Raw genomic sequence first — 16,715 nt, forward strand, 5'->3', positions numbered from 1 at the left:
GAGGCAATCTTTCTGGTAACACCCAACCCAAAATATATTGTTTCCTCCCTCAAGCTTGGGGAAGAAAAATTCATTTCCTTGGAAAACTATGGCACCCCTTTGTAAAGCACTCATAAGAGGAGTGCTGCTGAGCTTCCTGGCTTGGTAAGCATATTTACATTTGAGAAAACATCTCCTGTACTTGTAGCATTTGGACAGATCTGTTCAATAGCTAATGACAAGAAGAATCAATTGGATTGATATAAATGCAGCTGATGAGATCTTATACTTAAAGCAGAAAGACATTTTTATTAAAAAAATGTTGATTAAATTCTAACCAAAGCCTTGAGAACTCTCTATAACTAGTGAATCATGTAAGGATGTTACTAGTCGGATATGAGATCATGTGATAAATAGGAACAAAAAAGAAATATAAACCAAAAAGGAGAATGCAAACTATAACCATGAGAAATTGGCACTCTAACAAATCTAGGCACAGGGCTTTAATTGTACTTTGAGATTGGACTGATTTTCAATAGTAAAACCACTGTGTAGCTATGATTGAATATTATTTATAATTCAGTCTGCTAATAACTGCGTGTGTGCAGTTAATTGCTAGAAAATTGTCTATAGTCAATTCCTATTCTAAACAGCTTGACGTGTAACAGCACCTTTAAATTTTTAAGAAAAGAAACCAGAGAATATGCAAACTTACATTTTTAATCTAAACCATATTAACTAGATGGAGCTGGGTTTGGCAGCTGTAACCCAGTCACAGGTTGGGTCCTCTGAACGCAGATACTAAGTCAGAATTTCGGATGCAAGATGTTTTAAAGATCAACACGTGTGAAGGAAGGCAGGGGAAACAAAATTGGGCTGAAGAAGTTGAACTGAGGTGTACATGAGATAAAGCCTGGCCAATCTGGCAAGGAATTCTGAAGAGAGCAGTGCCTCAGAATTTTCTCTGATCAGGCCAAAATAGCTGGGCCTTTCTACCTCTGCCTCCTTCAATTATGCATGTGGACATCCTGGCAAGGGTGGACCTCAGGGAGGGGAGGAATCTGCAGTTAAGGGAGACACTAAAGATGTTGACAGCTGACCTCTTACAGCTCCTTCCTTGAAGAACTTTCTTGTAGTGTCATACAGAACAATATTAGAGCCTAAAGCAGAAAGAAATCTCCAAAGTATTTATCCCATCTTTATTTTAATATTAATAGTTGCTATTTAATGTATTTGCATAACGTTTTAATTTTAAAAATGTTGCATTAAAATATTTATCTTGGTTGCTGAGTTTTGGGGCAGCTCCTTAAATTTTGCAACTCTACTCCCAGCACTACCTCTTTGTCTATGATATTCCTCATAGAAAAAAAATGAAAAGACCTATATATCATTCCATGTGCTCTCTCTTCCAGAAGGCACATTGTCTTCTGGGAGTTTTTAATCCAGTTGAGATACAATAGACAGTCTGTTATAAGAGAAAACCATGTTGAACAGACACTCAGAAAAAAATGACTTTATACCCCATTTCTACAAGCTCTGTAGAATAAATCATTCCACGTTCTATGTAGATTTCCTGTGATACCTATACCCTGATAGTCATAGCATTCGAGATAATTTAAAAGAGGAACATGCCTTATGGCTTACAAATATTAGAGAATTTTATTAGCCACATAACGTCTACCATATAAATGGATATCAGGCAAAATGCTGACTGAGCCTGACTGAGAAATAAAAATATTCACAAAGATTTTAGAATGCCAATATTAGAATATTCTCCAGATGCTTTCAAATTCCATTTAATTCATCATCAAGCCAACTCACATCATGAAAGTAGCAAGAACAGAATTTTCTAGTGTGTGTTTTTTCAGGAGCCTTTTTTCCTTTAATATATCATGATTTATAAAGCCACCATAAATTTAACTTTATATCCTAAAACATGACAGGTATTATTTCCTATGAAGTAAAATAGATATTTGAGATAAAATAATCTTGAAATATTTCTCAATCAGGTTCCCTTATAAAGAAGGCCATCTTTTTCTCTTGTACCCTAGTCTTTACTGTGTTTCCTCCCTCAAGCTTGGGGAAGAAAAATTCATTTCCTTGGAAGACTATGGCACCCCTTTGTAAAGCACTCATAAGAGGAGTATTGCTGAGCTTCCTGGCTTGGTAAGCATATTTACATTTGAGAAAACATCTCCTGTACTTGCAGCATTTGGACAGATCTGTTCAATAGCTAATGACAAGAAGAATCAATTGGATTGATATAAATGCAGCTGATGAGATCTTATACTTGAGGCAGAAAGACATTTTTATTAAAGAATTTTGATTAAATTCTAACCAAAGCCTTGAGAACTCTCTATAACTAGTGAATCATATAAGGATGTTACTAGTCTACTAGTTAGCTCTAAGGCTTGAGTCAAAAGAATATGGCCTGGAAAAAGCAAACATCTAGGCTGTCTCACCAATGGATGAAGAACAACCTTGCATATCCAAAAAGAGAAAAGCAAAACAGAAACACATACATCTTCTAAGAGATTGTGGGAGAATAAAGGATTCCATTGAGCCAACAAAGCAGAGGGTAGGGTAATTCTGCCCACCCGCCATCTCCAGATCAAAGTGCCAGAAGAGAGACACGTTGGAGATGCTGAGAGGGATATGAAGGCAGAGAGGACTTTGAAAGACCACTGTGTGTGTCAGTCCCAGGCCAGCCTGGAGCAGTCCCAGCCAAGTATACCCTGCAGTGTGGTACTATTAGGCAAAGAGAAGACTTCTTTTTGGCTTTTCCAATAGGATGAGCAACTGGTTTTCACAGAAGTATCCCAGTTTTAGCACTGAACTTCTTGCTTCCTTGGAAACCTCTCAAGCTTAGGCAAGCCAAAACAGTTAGTTCTTCATCTTATTTCCCAAACCATACTTGCTTTATGTACAAGAGACTCAAGAATCCTGTGATTTCACGGGGGTCTGGTGTACATGTTTCAGCAGTTTTAATAACATTTGTCCTTCCATGGAGTACACATCTTAGCACAGAATGAGGAAACTTCATGGCAATGTGTTGTCATGGACAGCTTAAGCCATGGACAATAGGGGGAAGGTGGTAGATGATAAGCAGAAGTCATGTAGCACCAACAAGAACCCAGAGATACAAAATCAGATAGGTAGCAGCACCAGGTCCTGTCTGAGACAAAAGAGAATGGATCAGAAGTTGAAGAATACCCATAGTTAAGAGAATCTAGAAGTTTCTATATGGATTTGAGGACCTCTATTTTTTTTTTTCTTCAAGCACATGGTAAACTCTCTCATGCACCTAACTATCAATTTGGGGGGAAAAAACGTGCATATTTTTGTGAAGTGTGAAATGTTTGAAAGACTGAATACTTATCCAAAAGAGATTGAGTCTTGCAACCCTAATAAAATAACTTATTCAAGCAAAGATCAACAGTGGACATTGAAACTGTTAAGTGAAATGATGAGAGAGAGCGGGATAACTGCGTGAATGCAAAACATCAACCCATAAAATATCTGGTTGCAAGGGGAAATGTAACTATACAAACTCTTTTTTTAGAATACCTCATTTATGGGGAAAAATTCATAATTAAAATTTCAATTGCTTATTCTACAACTTACAAAATAATAATTTGATGTATAAAATGAGTTCGTTTTCATTATGTAAGTACAAATGGTAAAAAATAGTAATAATCAATCCGATATATCATACATATGCCTTTCAGAGAAACTCACATCCCTGTTGCATGGTTTACATCAGACATTTTACACCTCTTTACCAAAAAAGACCAGATTTTTAACTATATGTAGGTGTCTGCTTGCAGTTGCAATCTACCAGAAACTGTGTCTATATGATTACAACCCAGTTAGGCCTGAGGGGAAAAAAAAAAAAACACACAAGCTGTTTCTTCTCCTTAGGCTGTTTCAATAGCACTCCTGTGATAGGAATGGCCCTTCTAATGCTTCACTACACAACCTAATCAGGACTATGAGTCATGATGAATTAGACCCAGTACATCTTTCAACCCAGTCTACTTTGGTTCTGAACATATAGACACAAAACAGTGCAGATTTATTTATTTATTAATATAGCATTTTCCCACACCCTCACCCTTTAAGAATTTTAAAAGAGAAAACTTCATCTAAACATTTTACTGCTTAAGAAGGCCTTACCACTGCAACATGTTTTGGCCATGAGACAATCATTTCCTAAATAGCATGTAAAGTCAACATGAAGCTTAGCAAAACCAATGAATTATTCAAGATATTAATGAGAAATTCTCACAAATTATATGTATTTAGGAAACTATTTTGCGTCTTTAAACAATTGAAGGCTCACAAAAAATTTTTGTTTTGCATTTCTTTATAGAAAATTTGATCAATGACAATTTTTTTACTAATATCTCTCTCTTCTCCTTAGCCCTTAATAGATACAGTCCATTCTATCTGGAAATAACAAAAACTTGATCAGATTATTAAGTCTTGGAGGCTTTTTCATTTTTACTGTATAAAGTGATGAGTTTCATGTTTATATTCTCTTATAAATGTAATATAACTGTTATGGATAGATATAAGTTTAGTGAAAACAAACATGTCAACTCCAAAAAACATATATAAAAGGTGAATATGAAATTATAACACAATATTTTCTCCCAAATTATTGTAGCGTTTTCTACTAATTTAATAATGTGAACACTGCCAAAAAACAGGTTGGAAGTCGCCTAGGGAAACAGCCTCTTCCTCTGGAGTCCTTCTCGGCAGCGTCTTCTCCGGGTCTCCTCCCCAGCCAGGCGGATGTGGAAGTACCTGGGCTTGGCGCCTCCCAGGAGGTTGTCTTCGCCCTCCGGGCCGCAGCAGCAGGAGAAAGGACAGCCAATCAGGATAATTGTGGCCACCCACCGGAAGCCACGGGTCCAGTGACACATGTGATGTGACGGCGGGGTTGGCATGAAGATTGAAGGTGTGGGTATACTTCACAGGGTTAATTACCAGGGAGATGATCTGCAACACAGCAGCCAGGGTAGGGAGGCCTCCAACTCACTCTTAGGAGGACTAGCGTCAGGGGTGCACAGAGGGCAAAGAAGGTGAGGATGAAACAGGTCACCAGCATGATACAGCCACAGAAGAGCATGGCAGCGGCTGCTCTTCCTCCTACGTACTCCACGAGGCTCTGGCAGCCATCCTGGGGGGACCTGCTGCCGCCATCCTGGGCATCACCACGATGGTGAAGGCGATGGAGCTGAGCAGGGGCAGGGGCAAGGTCCAGAGCAGCAGCGCAGCAGGCCCACGTCGCGGCGCGAAGCGGAGGAGCACCGCCCGGAGAGGCTGCACAAACTCTGTAACATAGTAATCCACCTTAGCATCACTAACAGTGGGAAAACTGGAAGTCATGTGCCTTCTAACATAATGCGGTATGAAGCACCCAGCATCATCCACCGTATTCTCTCTAAAAGAGTTTAACCCAAACGTTGGGTTATTCTACAGGATAATCCGCCTGGTGTCTTCAGCAGGTCAATGGTATATCAAAAACGTAGGACACTTCTAAATTTCAAAAAACCTTACAGGCTTAACAAAATTCAGTTGATGTCTTTGATTTGATCCTGCTTTGAACAAACTCATACAAACACACATTGGGAACAATTAGAGGATTTAAAAAATAGACTGCATAGTGAGCCGAGATCGTGCCACTGCACTCCAGTCTGGGCGACAGAGTGAGACTCCGTCTCAAAATAAATAAATAAATAAATAAATAAGACTGCATATTAAGTGGTATTAAAATATTGTTACTTTTTAAGGTACAATAATCATAGAAAATATATAAAGAAAAAATCTGATTTTTAGAGATACATATAAAGTATTTAGGAGGTAAAATGTAATGACGTTTGTGATTAACTTTCTAAAACTAGAGTAAGAAAAAAGGAAAAACTAACTTGGCAAAATGCTAGTGATTATTAAATTATGTGGTTGGTAATTGGGGTTTATACTGTTTCTTCTACTTTTATCTTAATTTTGAAAAGTAATGTACACCGAGACAGTTCAGATAATAGAGATTGTTTAAAGTTAGTTTACCTATTTGTGTATTTGTTTTGTTACCACATAGTAGGTAAGGGCTAATAAGAAAAATTAGATCAGTTACACAAAAAAAATAAAGAACTGACTTCTTTTGGAGAAATGTGAGTTCTGCATCTTATAGAATTAATGCTGATAACAGTGAAGAGACACACACACTATATGATATGTAGATACCAATTTAGCCCTACGCTTTCTAAGACTCCTATGTCTCTTGAGAAGAACCTCCTCCTAGCATCTTCTCTGATTTATTCTGCATCATTCACTTCCATCTTCACTCCCTATAAATATCTCAACAGGGTGTCCCTTGGGCACTTCAAACCCCAGTTTAAAAGGAAATCCAACATAATTACCTCTACTAATCAAATCTTATTAATTTGTAAGATGGTGTATTAAATGATCAGCATGGCATTTGAAATATAGTAAGTTCCTAATAAGTAGTAGTTGCATTATTATTTTAATTATTGATCTCCTTATTGATTAACCCTATTAACTTATTTCCCTCAACATTCAATTTGATTCTCCACAATGCTTGCCACACATCTATCAGGCTATTTTTCCCTTTCCATTTTTACTACCATTATAAGTGGTACATGATTGTAAGAATATACTACCGTCACATACTCATCAGTTCTCATCTATTATTTCTGAATTATTTCAAGTATATTTTACCTTGGATTCATACCATTCATGGTATGGTATAATGGAACTTGGTACAGTGCCTAAGAGCTTGGGCTGTGGAGTTAAGTTGTCTCAATTCAATCCTGACCCTATTATTTTTAGCCGGGCACTAGCTAATTGTTTAACTATTACCTCATCTGCAATGTGGCTGTACTAACAGTGCCTATTAAATTGAGTTATACATATACATCACTTAAAACTGAGTCTGATACATTGTAGGGACTTTAAATAGCTTCCAGAAATAGAATTAATGGTTAAAATGGACCATGAAATACGAATCTACTTTCTTAATTTTAGATATTTATGCAGTTAGCTATTTTTTAAATGTTGCTGTAATGAAAATTTTTGTAACTAAGAATTAGATGCTCAGCTCACATTTTTATGCCTTGTAAGTAGGTTGTACCAATTTACATATCTGCTTGCAGTTTATAAGAATGTCCATTTCCAAAGAAATTTGCCAAGTGATAATTTTTATTCCTTTAATATTTGACAGATTGATAAACATTTCATTACTTAAATTTTAATTTCCTAAATTCACAGAGACCTGTATACATTGAAAATTTAATTTTGTGCTGTATAATTCAAATCCCGGATTACAAATAAGAAACTACAGCTGAGAAAGGTGAAGTTACTTGCCAAATGTCATGCAGTAATTTACTCTTCAATCCAGGAAAATGATTCAAGTCTTCCTCCTCCAATCTCATTTGCGTTCTTCACAGGTCATGCTGCTATTGTCAATTATATTTGGATTTAATAATTTTACATTCCCAACATTATGCTGAGCATTTTCAGAGAAGAAAGAGTCTACATTTTCTGCTAGCGCTTCCCCCAGTGCTTTGCATAGAGCACTTTTCGAGTAGGCATCTATTAAATGATTACATAAATATATGACTCACATGTCAAATAAATAGGAACAAACGACATTACGGAGAAGTATTAAGCAAGCCACATATTTTAACATTTTTATGATATGTTTGTCGCTATGAAGCCACAACATTAATCCGCAGATATGTAGGACAGTTTCGTATAGAACAAAATAAAAGGTAGGAATGGGATTTTAAAGATTAACCTGAGGTGGATAGGGAGTCAAAAAATTAAGAGCCTTGCTTAGAGAAACATAAACGTGAGCCTGTATATAAATCAATCATCATAAAATGGGGGAAAGTGTTTTGGGATTTGGGGGAATTTCTCGTTCCAGTTTAAACTACCAACATATCCTTGTAGGGCATGATTATTTTCCTAGAAAATTGGATTTAGGATCAAGATCAAATGCCCCAATTTTTTCTGTCTTCCATGCAGATGAGTCATGCAGAAGCAGAAAGAGCTCGTGAATCTGTTTGGTATATGGGCGAGCTTACTTTATTTATTCAACACATATTCATGGAACAGCCATTATGTTACAGAAACTGTATTAAACTCAAAGGATAAAACAGTGACCAAAACAGACAATTTCCCTGCATCAGGGTGCACTATTCCAATGGGAGAGACTCACATTACACAAGAAAACAAAGAAAAAGGCAGTGACAGGATGACATGATACAGGGGAGCCAATATATAAGAGGATTAACTCAGGGCTACTTTAGGTAGAGTTGTCAAGAAGGCCTTTCTGAAAAGCTAATATTTAAGCTAAAATCACGTGAAATGAGTTGTTAACCCTGTACAAGAAAATAGCATGAATGAAGGCCCAGGTGAGGGAAATAGTCTGCTAGTTTTTAAAAATAACTAGTTCAATAAAACTGGAACTAAGCGTATTTCTAGAGGAGTGAAGGGATGAGACTAGTGAGCTAGACAGGAGGTAGATTAGGAAAGATTGTGCTCAACTAAGGAGCACGGAATTTATTTGCTGACATTGAGAAGCTGTCAAATAATTTGTAGGCAAGAAGTACATGTTCATATCTATATTTCAATACAATCAATCATCAGTCAGGTGGAGAATACACTGGATGTGAGGCAATCTAGAACCTGAGAGAGGACTATGATAATTCAGTTAAGAAGTAGTTAAAAAAAGAGAAAAGACTCCATAAGGATAAGACCTAAAACATTGACAGAGGACTTGGAAAAGTTAAAGGAAGAGATGATGAGACACCTAGCAACACTTCGTTCATGTCTCTTTTATAGCAATTATTAAATTGTTCTGGGGTCATTTGGTTTCTGGCCTATCTTCTCCATCAGAACATTGGTTCTTCGCGGTATTGTACTTATGACATGTGTCTGTTTTTTAAAGTACTTGCCACATAGTACTTTACATTTTATCCAAAAAAATTTCATCTTTTGGATAAATGGATTAATACATAAAATAATTTTATGTGGAAACACAATTTTGCTCTGTATTTTTATACACAGTGCCTCTTGTGGTATGTAGAACCACTCCATTTTCCGGATGGGGAAGAATGAGGCTCACTTGGGGAGAGGACAGTCTTCTTATCTTCTCTTTTTGTGCCTCTTTTCTTTCCTCATAACCAAAATAATTTACAGGAAAGGCAGGAACATTCAAGCAATGATGTACATTCACAGTTCACAGTGATTCCCCATTTCCTCCCGTTCTCATTAAGATAACTTTTAAAGATGGGATTATTATGTATGTTTGACTTTCCAAAGTATGACTCTCTGTCATTTTCACAGAATTTTAAAATGTAAAACAGAACAATGGTAGATTGAATTTTCCATTTCAGTTTATTTTGGGCTCAAGTAGACTTGAGATACTTCAACAAATATTTTCTTTTGAACTAAAGATCACATGAAACTGGAGACTTCTTAAGTTATTCAGTGGCATGAACACTGGCATTGCAAAAGTAGAATTTTGCACATCAGTTGTTGAAAGTGCAAGGTCTCAGAATTTATAATATGAAAACAAAACATGTAAGTATTGAGAGCTTACTTTGTGCCACGGTTTCTTACAGGCAACCTTTATTTAATTCAAAAAGATAGGATAGCACATGGAAAGCAAAAATGCATGGCAACACAGGGTCCAAAGAAAGGGAGAATTTTAAGAAGCATTGATCAACAATGACAAATCAGCCAACAGGTCATGTAAACCATAACTAAAAATAGCTGTTGGTTAGAGAGACATAGAGGTCTTTCCTAATGAGTTTTTGGTTGTGGTGGTGGAACACATCAAGTTAGAATTACTTGCTGAGGGAAGGAGGGAGGGATGGAGAAGGAGGAAGGGAAGAGATGACAGTGAAAGAAAGAGAAGCTAGAATACTCGCATTTTTTTAATTAACAGTACAAAAATTTTTGACAAAGTATATATAGGGATCCATATATTGACTGAGTTTTAAAAAAATAAAATTATATAAGCAAAGCTTTATTTAATAACCTAGGAGAATATTATTATACCCTTTTAAGCTCAGTTTTCTCATTGATTAACTAGAATTATTATATAACTACTCATGGTACTGTTGTGTGTATTAAATTTAACAATCCAAATAAAATACAGGCATATGGCTTGAGGCATAATAGGCCTTTAATAAATGTTAGTTGTAATTATTTCATATGATCATTATTATTATTTGATAGCTTTTTTCTTTCCTTGTTTCTATCTCTTCCTCAGAAATATCAATTATCTGTAAGTTTTTGGCTTACCCGCTGGCCATATCAATGGTGTCTTTCATCTTTTATAGAAATGCGCCTTTTTCCTCTCATCCTGAGGGAGTTTCAAGTTTGTGAGCTATATCATTGATTTGATACTTGCAATGAAGATTCATATTCTGCTATTTAGTTTTCAGTTTTCTTTACATATTTGTTTATCTCTTCCATCTCCATTTTCATCAAAGGAAAATTTCCCCTTATGACTTTCATATCCATTTTCATAGAAGACGCATCTTCTTTAATTTTAATGAAGATCTTGATACAGTTTACTGTGGTTTTCTTTTAGATCCAGCAGTAAAACATTTTCTGAAGTTGTGCAATTCCTTTGAATCTTCTGGATGCTGTGTTTGCTCTCTTATTCTGTAGAATTTTCCCTTAAGGTATATGCTGATTTTTTTAATGTTTTTCTTCCATTTTAATAAAAAATTAATTAAATTTAATTGAGTTTATTTTTTCTTACTCATCTTCATAAAAAGACAAAGTCTTGTCATTGGATAACCCTTGGAATTTCCCTGGGTCCACCTGGGGGGTGGTGTAACCCTCCTGAGATCTGTAGCTGAGGAGAAGATGGACATAGGTGCACAGCTCTGCATGTAACACTGAACTGGCTTTTATCCAATTAACTATTGCAGGTAGCATCTTCCTCTGTCTCCTTCTGGCGGGTTCCTCATTAATTTAAATTGATGTAATACATAAAAAGCACAATTGCTAGCAAACATAGACACTTGTGGCTGCCCACTTTTGTTGACTTCTATGGTACTTTTCTTGTGAGGATTATCCCTCTCAATTGCCACATGTCACTGCCAGATCCCAATTCTTATGAGAGACTGAATATACAAATACACCATAGGCAGTCCATATATAAACATAGAATTCTAACCACAAACTGCAGCAACCAACCCAGTAGGCCAGCCTACTACCTACAAAACCAGCCCAGGAAGCCTACCTACGATTTACAGTAACCAGTTCAGGAAGACGGTACCAGTCCAGGAAGCCAAACACTAACCCCTGTAGCAATAGATCCCAAATAGCCAAGGCTTGATAACTAACAGCCTTCTGTATTTTTGCTCCTGCTTCCAACTTAGGATCAACCAGAGAAAGCCAAATATACATCCTAAACCAATCTCACAGGATGCTCTGCTTCTAGTTAGCCTGCCTTCAACATTCCCATGTCAACAGCCTCTACTCAGGGCGTACATAAAACCTTCTTTTTCTTCCTCTATAAAGCTTCCTCATTCCTCTGTCTGCTCTTGAGTCTCTGTAAAGCACACATGTTAGTAGCTATCTTCCTTGCTGTAGCAAGCTCTGAATAGCCTTTGTTTGTTCTCATTTGAGTGATCTTCATTTATTTCCTTACTAACTGCCATGTTGAATTCTGGCTACAGAGCCTCTGCCTAGATAAATAAAAATGAATCAACTTATATTTTTGGCAATAATGTATTTTAAAAAGAAAAGCAAGATACATTGTAAGCTAAACTTTGAAAATTTTAGTCATTTGCATCTGCCTCATAATTGTAGTACTAGTTTTTCATTACTTTCAGTTTTCAATTTTTGTTTGTTTGTTTTGTCTTCATAGCTGTTTTAGTGTAAAGTTACAAGAGGGTGCTTAGTGCAGGCATCTTATAACAGGAGTATCTGTATTACTCTTTACAGGTATATACTATTATGATACAAGTTTTAACACACTAAAGGTTAATATGTTTCTAGGGCTGGAAACCTTGACTCTCTCCATGCACAGGCACACACACACACACACACACAATCTTCCAGTGATTAATCAATCCTATTATCCAGATCTTCTTTTTATTTTTAAAAATTTGCCCTCAAATATATTCATATTTTAGAAAACAGTATTATTTTCCCAGAATTGGCCATAAGCTAATTCATAGAACCACCTGGCTGTCTAATAAATTTTCTAATTAATGGGATGCCTTCTAATTAACAAAAATGTTTATGCCTCACATTGTGCTGTTAATAGCTTTGTAGATTTTAATGAATAAATGAGGACCTAGGACTCATATATATTGTTAAAGGAAGAAAAGCATCAGGCTATTTAAAAGCAATGAACAGGTCTTTTTTTCAGTTCTTTCTAATCAACTGAGAAAAGTTAAACTTCACAACTTGTGGTTGCTGTGTGAGTAGTCAGTTTTTCTTTTAACTGCTTTTCACCTCTGCACACAGCCTTGTGTCCTTGAGACACGAAATAATTTAGAGAAGCTCTTTGCTATTCTTGGTAATTCAGCATTGTTTTTCTATTGCACACTCCAAAGCTCAGTGTGAAACATTTATCCTACTTAATCATGACAATGTAGATGCCAGAAGGAATTGAGTAAAACAGCAGTGCAGGGAGGATCTGGCCCTGAGTGAGGGAGAATCCTGGCTCCTTCGTTCTTTGTAATTTCCATTGCCATGTACTCCTTTCAATATTTTAGTAATATTTTCTTCATATGTGATTACTGCCTTAAGTTATCAATTTGCATTCTGCTCCAATTGAAAATCATTTTTCTTTTCAGCCACATCTCACAAATATGTTACATAGGCTGATGAGATTTATAGGATAATTTCTACATCTCCAATATAGACAGATGAATTTTTTTTTGTTTTTCAGAGTTTTGCCCTTGTTGCCCAGGCTGGAGTGCAATGGTGCAATCTCCGCTCACCGCAACCTCCACCTCCTGGGTCCAGGTGATTCTCCTGCCTCAGCTTCCCGAGTAGCTGGGACTACAGGCACACGCCACCATGCCTGGCTAATTTTATATTTTCAGCAGAGACAGGGTTTCTCCATGTTGATCAGGCTGGTCTCGAACCCTCAACCTCAGGTGATCCTCCCACCTTGGCCTCCCTCCTGGGATTACAGGCATGAGCCACTGGGCACAGCTTTAGATAGGTGAATTCTTTATCATTTATTTAAATCAATTTGATGTCGTCAATATGTTCTATACTGCATTTAACTTGAAGGATTCCAGTGAAATAGATCTTCTTATTTGAGTTGACATTCACACTGACTCAGAGAATTGTCATTTTAAAAGTAAAATAGCAAGCTTTAAGTCAGCTAGTTTACCATCAGGCTAAGTATTCTATCATTTGATTCCTTCCTCAATATTCCTTCATCTACCAAACAAGTATACAAAAGAGAAGTACATATTTTACTAAGCAGCAATAGTTGAATCACTTGAGTGACATTAATCAATAAAATTACTGACAATGCAAGCTCTGGCAGAAATTATTGTCAAGTGCTTGCTATGTGCTGGGCACTGAGCTAGGGAGTTATAGCTCACAGCAACCACGTGACACAATTAGCATTCTTGTCTCCTTTTAACTGAAGAAAAAGCTGACTCTTCAACTGGACAAGAAATTTTCTCAAGGCCACATAATGTTCAGTCCGCATTCTTACTTTGAATGGGTTGTTATCTAATAGTCCCTGTTAAAACTTTTCAAAAAAGCAAGCAAAAATCTCATGCAAATCGTTTTGTAGATGAAAAAATAAAATCTTAAGCCCCTCGCTGAGTGAATGAGCCCCATTTTGGCCAAGGGGACCCCAGAGAAACCTTAAAAATTGAGTTCCCAGCCATGATGGGAAGGAAAGTCAGACACTCTTCATTATACCACCTCCTTTTTGGAGTTTAGGCACAACCACAGACCAGCATTAATGTTAGAACAGGGATCCTGAGGCTGACAGAACAGACTCTTTGTGGCAGTAAGATACCAAATTATAAACAAAACCTAAGGCCATGCAAGGCAAGTGTTAAGTCACATCTGCAGGGCATTCATCTTGCTAAACAGGTCACATTATAGCTGACTGACACCACATCTTTATCTTAATTTAAACATTCCTTCCTGCTAACTCCAAGTTTTTAGACAAAATTTTGTCCCTTAACTATTTGCAGATTAAAGAGCCTCTGAATCCACTTATGGTTTGTAAGCCCCTGATTTAAGACATCCCATGTTCTTGGGTGGAACTAATGTACACCTTCCATGTATTGATTTATGTCTTTGCCTGTAACTCCTGCCTCCCTGCAATGTATGAAATCCAGCTGTCATCTAACTGCCTAGGACATACCTTCTCAGGACTCTTTGAGACTGTTTCTGTGAGCTGTATAGTCAGTCATACTGGCTCAGAATAAGCCTCTTTAAAATACTATACAAAATTTGTTTCTTCATTAACAATTTAAACTTTACTTCTTAACTACAAGTATGAAAAATAAAGTGAAAAAAGGTGATCGAAGGGAGAGATTGCATTGCGTTCACGTACTAGCTCTTTTAACAAAATCTTTTTAACTTAAAATATAGTATTTCTTTGCAGAAAGGATTGAAAGATTAGTCATAGAACATGTCACCGTTCAAATGAAGCCTGTTTAGGAATCAAGGTTGACTGCCTCCAGAATCTGTTATTGTAAGACTTTATTTTGCCTCCCCAATATGCTAACTCTGTACTTCTTATCTTTGTTGCCTTATGTAAGTTTCTTAGATTCCATGAGCCTCAGCTTCTTCATCTGTAGAATGGAGATCTTTGTTGTGAAGATTAAATAAGATTGTGGCTTTCAAGTGCGTAGCAAAGCACCCAGCATCTACTAAGCCTTCCATAAATAGTAGTTAAGAGCTTTGGGATTTTGCTCACATTGTTAGCCCATTCCTTTCCTTGCTTTGATTTATTCCCTATCACAATTTTATTGTGGATATAAAGATAAGATTTTGTGTTAATATCTAGCATGGTATGACATAAGGAACGCTGGGATGAGGGAGATTAGACCTCATTTCCCCTCTCAGGTTTTTTCCCTAATCACTAAGCTTTACCTGCGCTCAAATTCACCTGTACGGAAAAATAATGTAGGTATAATGAGTTCTGACAACAAATACTCAAAGTTAAGCCAAACTTCACAGGCTTTGGGCACAATCTGCCATACTAACACCCTCACTTCAGACACCAGACACAAGTTTAGGAGTCTTCAGGCCACCCTCACTTTAGACCAGCCGGCTACAGTTTCAGGGGCTTCCATTGTTCTCTAGGTTTGATAACATGCTAGAAAGACCCACAGAATTCAGGAAAGCACTATTTTTATGATTTCCACTTTATTATATCAAAAATGATACAAATCAGAATTGGCCAAAGAGACAGATGCATAAGGCAAGGTGTGGGAAGCTCTCACTTGCAAAGCTTCCATTGTCACCAAGGATGCATTACTTTTCCAGTACATCAATGTGTGACAGTACATAGAGGAGTGCCAACCAGGGACACCCACCTCAGCTTTGATGCAGAAAGTTTTTATTGGGGTTTCATTAATAAGTATGACTTATTCAGTCATAGGTCACACAGTTGAACCCAATCTCCACAGAGGTCAGACTGATATCACATGGCTCAAAGCCTCAAACACGGCATCACCTGGTTGGTCTTTCTGTTGTGGCCGGCCCCCCATCCTGAGTCATTTCCTTAGCATAAGCTATCTAGGGGGCCCCCGCTGTGAGTCACCTCATTAGCATAAAGTATCAGATGTGGTCCCACTGTGAATCACAAAGACACTGTGAAAAATTCCTAGGATTTAGAATTTACCTCCTAGGAAGTGGGAACAAAGCCTGGCCAAATTCTCTATTACACAGTAGGTAATATAAAATATGCTCTCTAGGAGCATGCTCATTCTATTTTCATATACCTCATCTTAAAATACAGATTCCAGGAATATTTTTTAAATGGAATAATCATAAAAAGACAAGTAAAAAAGTATGTGAAGAGGATGTTCTTTCTTCCATAATTGTCTTCCACAAAGTAGGCACAGAAGGAAGACACGATTGGCGTCAGAAACACACTCTGGCTGGGGGAAAAAAAAGTAGCTGGAAAAGGTGGCAGTGAATAAATTATGTCCAATCATATATTCGTCTATTATCTAAAGCTTCAACCACATGCTATTATTAATCAGTCATATTGATAGAACTATATCCTGGTGTCCTTTTTTTTGTTTGTTTTTTGAGACAGAGTCTCTCTGTCTCCCAGGCTGGAGTGCGGTGGCACAATCTCAGCTCACTGCAACCTCCACCTTCTGGGTTCAAGTGATTCTCCTGCCTCAGCCTCCCGAGTAGCTGGGATTACAGGTACCCCACACCATGCCTGGCTAATTTTTGTTGTTGTTGTTGTTATTTCTTAGTAGAGACAGGGTTTCACCATGTTGGGCAGGCTGTTCTCGAACTTCTGACCTCAGGTGATTTGCCCAACTCAGCCTTCCAAAGTGCTTGGATTACAGGCGTGAGCTACTGTGCCCAGCCTTGTGTCCTTTTAATTGTGCGCCAAAAGCTTTAGAATTACAGTAGGTTATGGGACTTGATTCCTCACATCTTTCATTCTTAAATCTTGTGATCCGACCCTTTTCCTATACAAATATTATTGGGCAGAAATAGGATTT

General features: G+C 37.2%; 1 pseudogene; it reads right to left on the bottom strand.

The window, feature by feature from the left end:
* Window positions 1–4,703: 4,703 nt before the first annotated feature.
* LOC100988949 (p53 apoptosis effector related to PMP-22-like) lies at window positions 4,704–5,219 on the bottom strand (annotated as a pseudogene).
* Between the last annotated feature and the right edge of the window lie 11,496 nt (window positions 5,220–16,715).

This window comes from Pan paniscus, chromosome 2 (assembly GCF_029289425.2).
Source record: "Pan paniscus chromosome 2, NHGRI_mPanPan1-v2.0_pri, whole genome shotgun sequence".
NCBI classification, from domain to species: domain Eukaryota; kingdom Metazoa; phylum Chordata; class Mammalia; order Primates; family Hominidae; genus Pan; species Pan paniscus.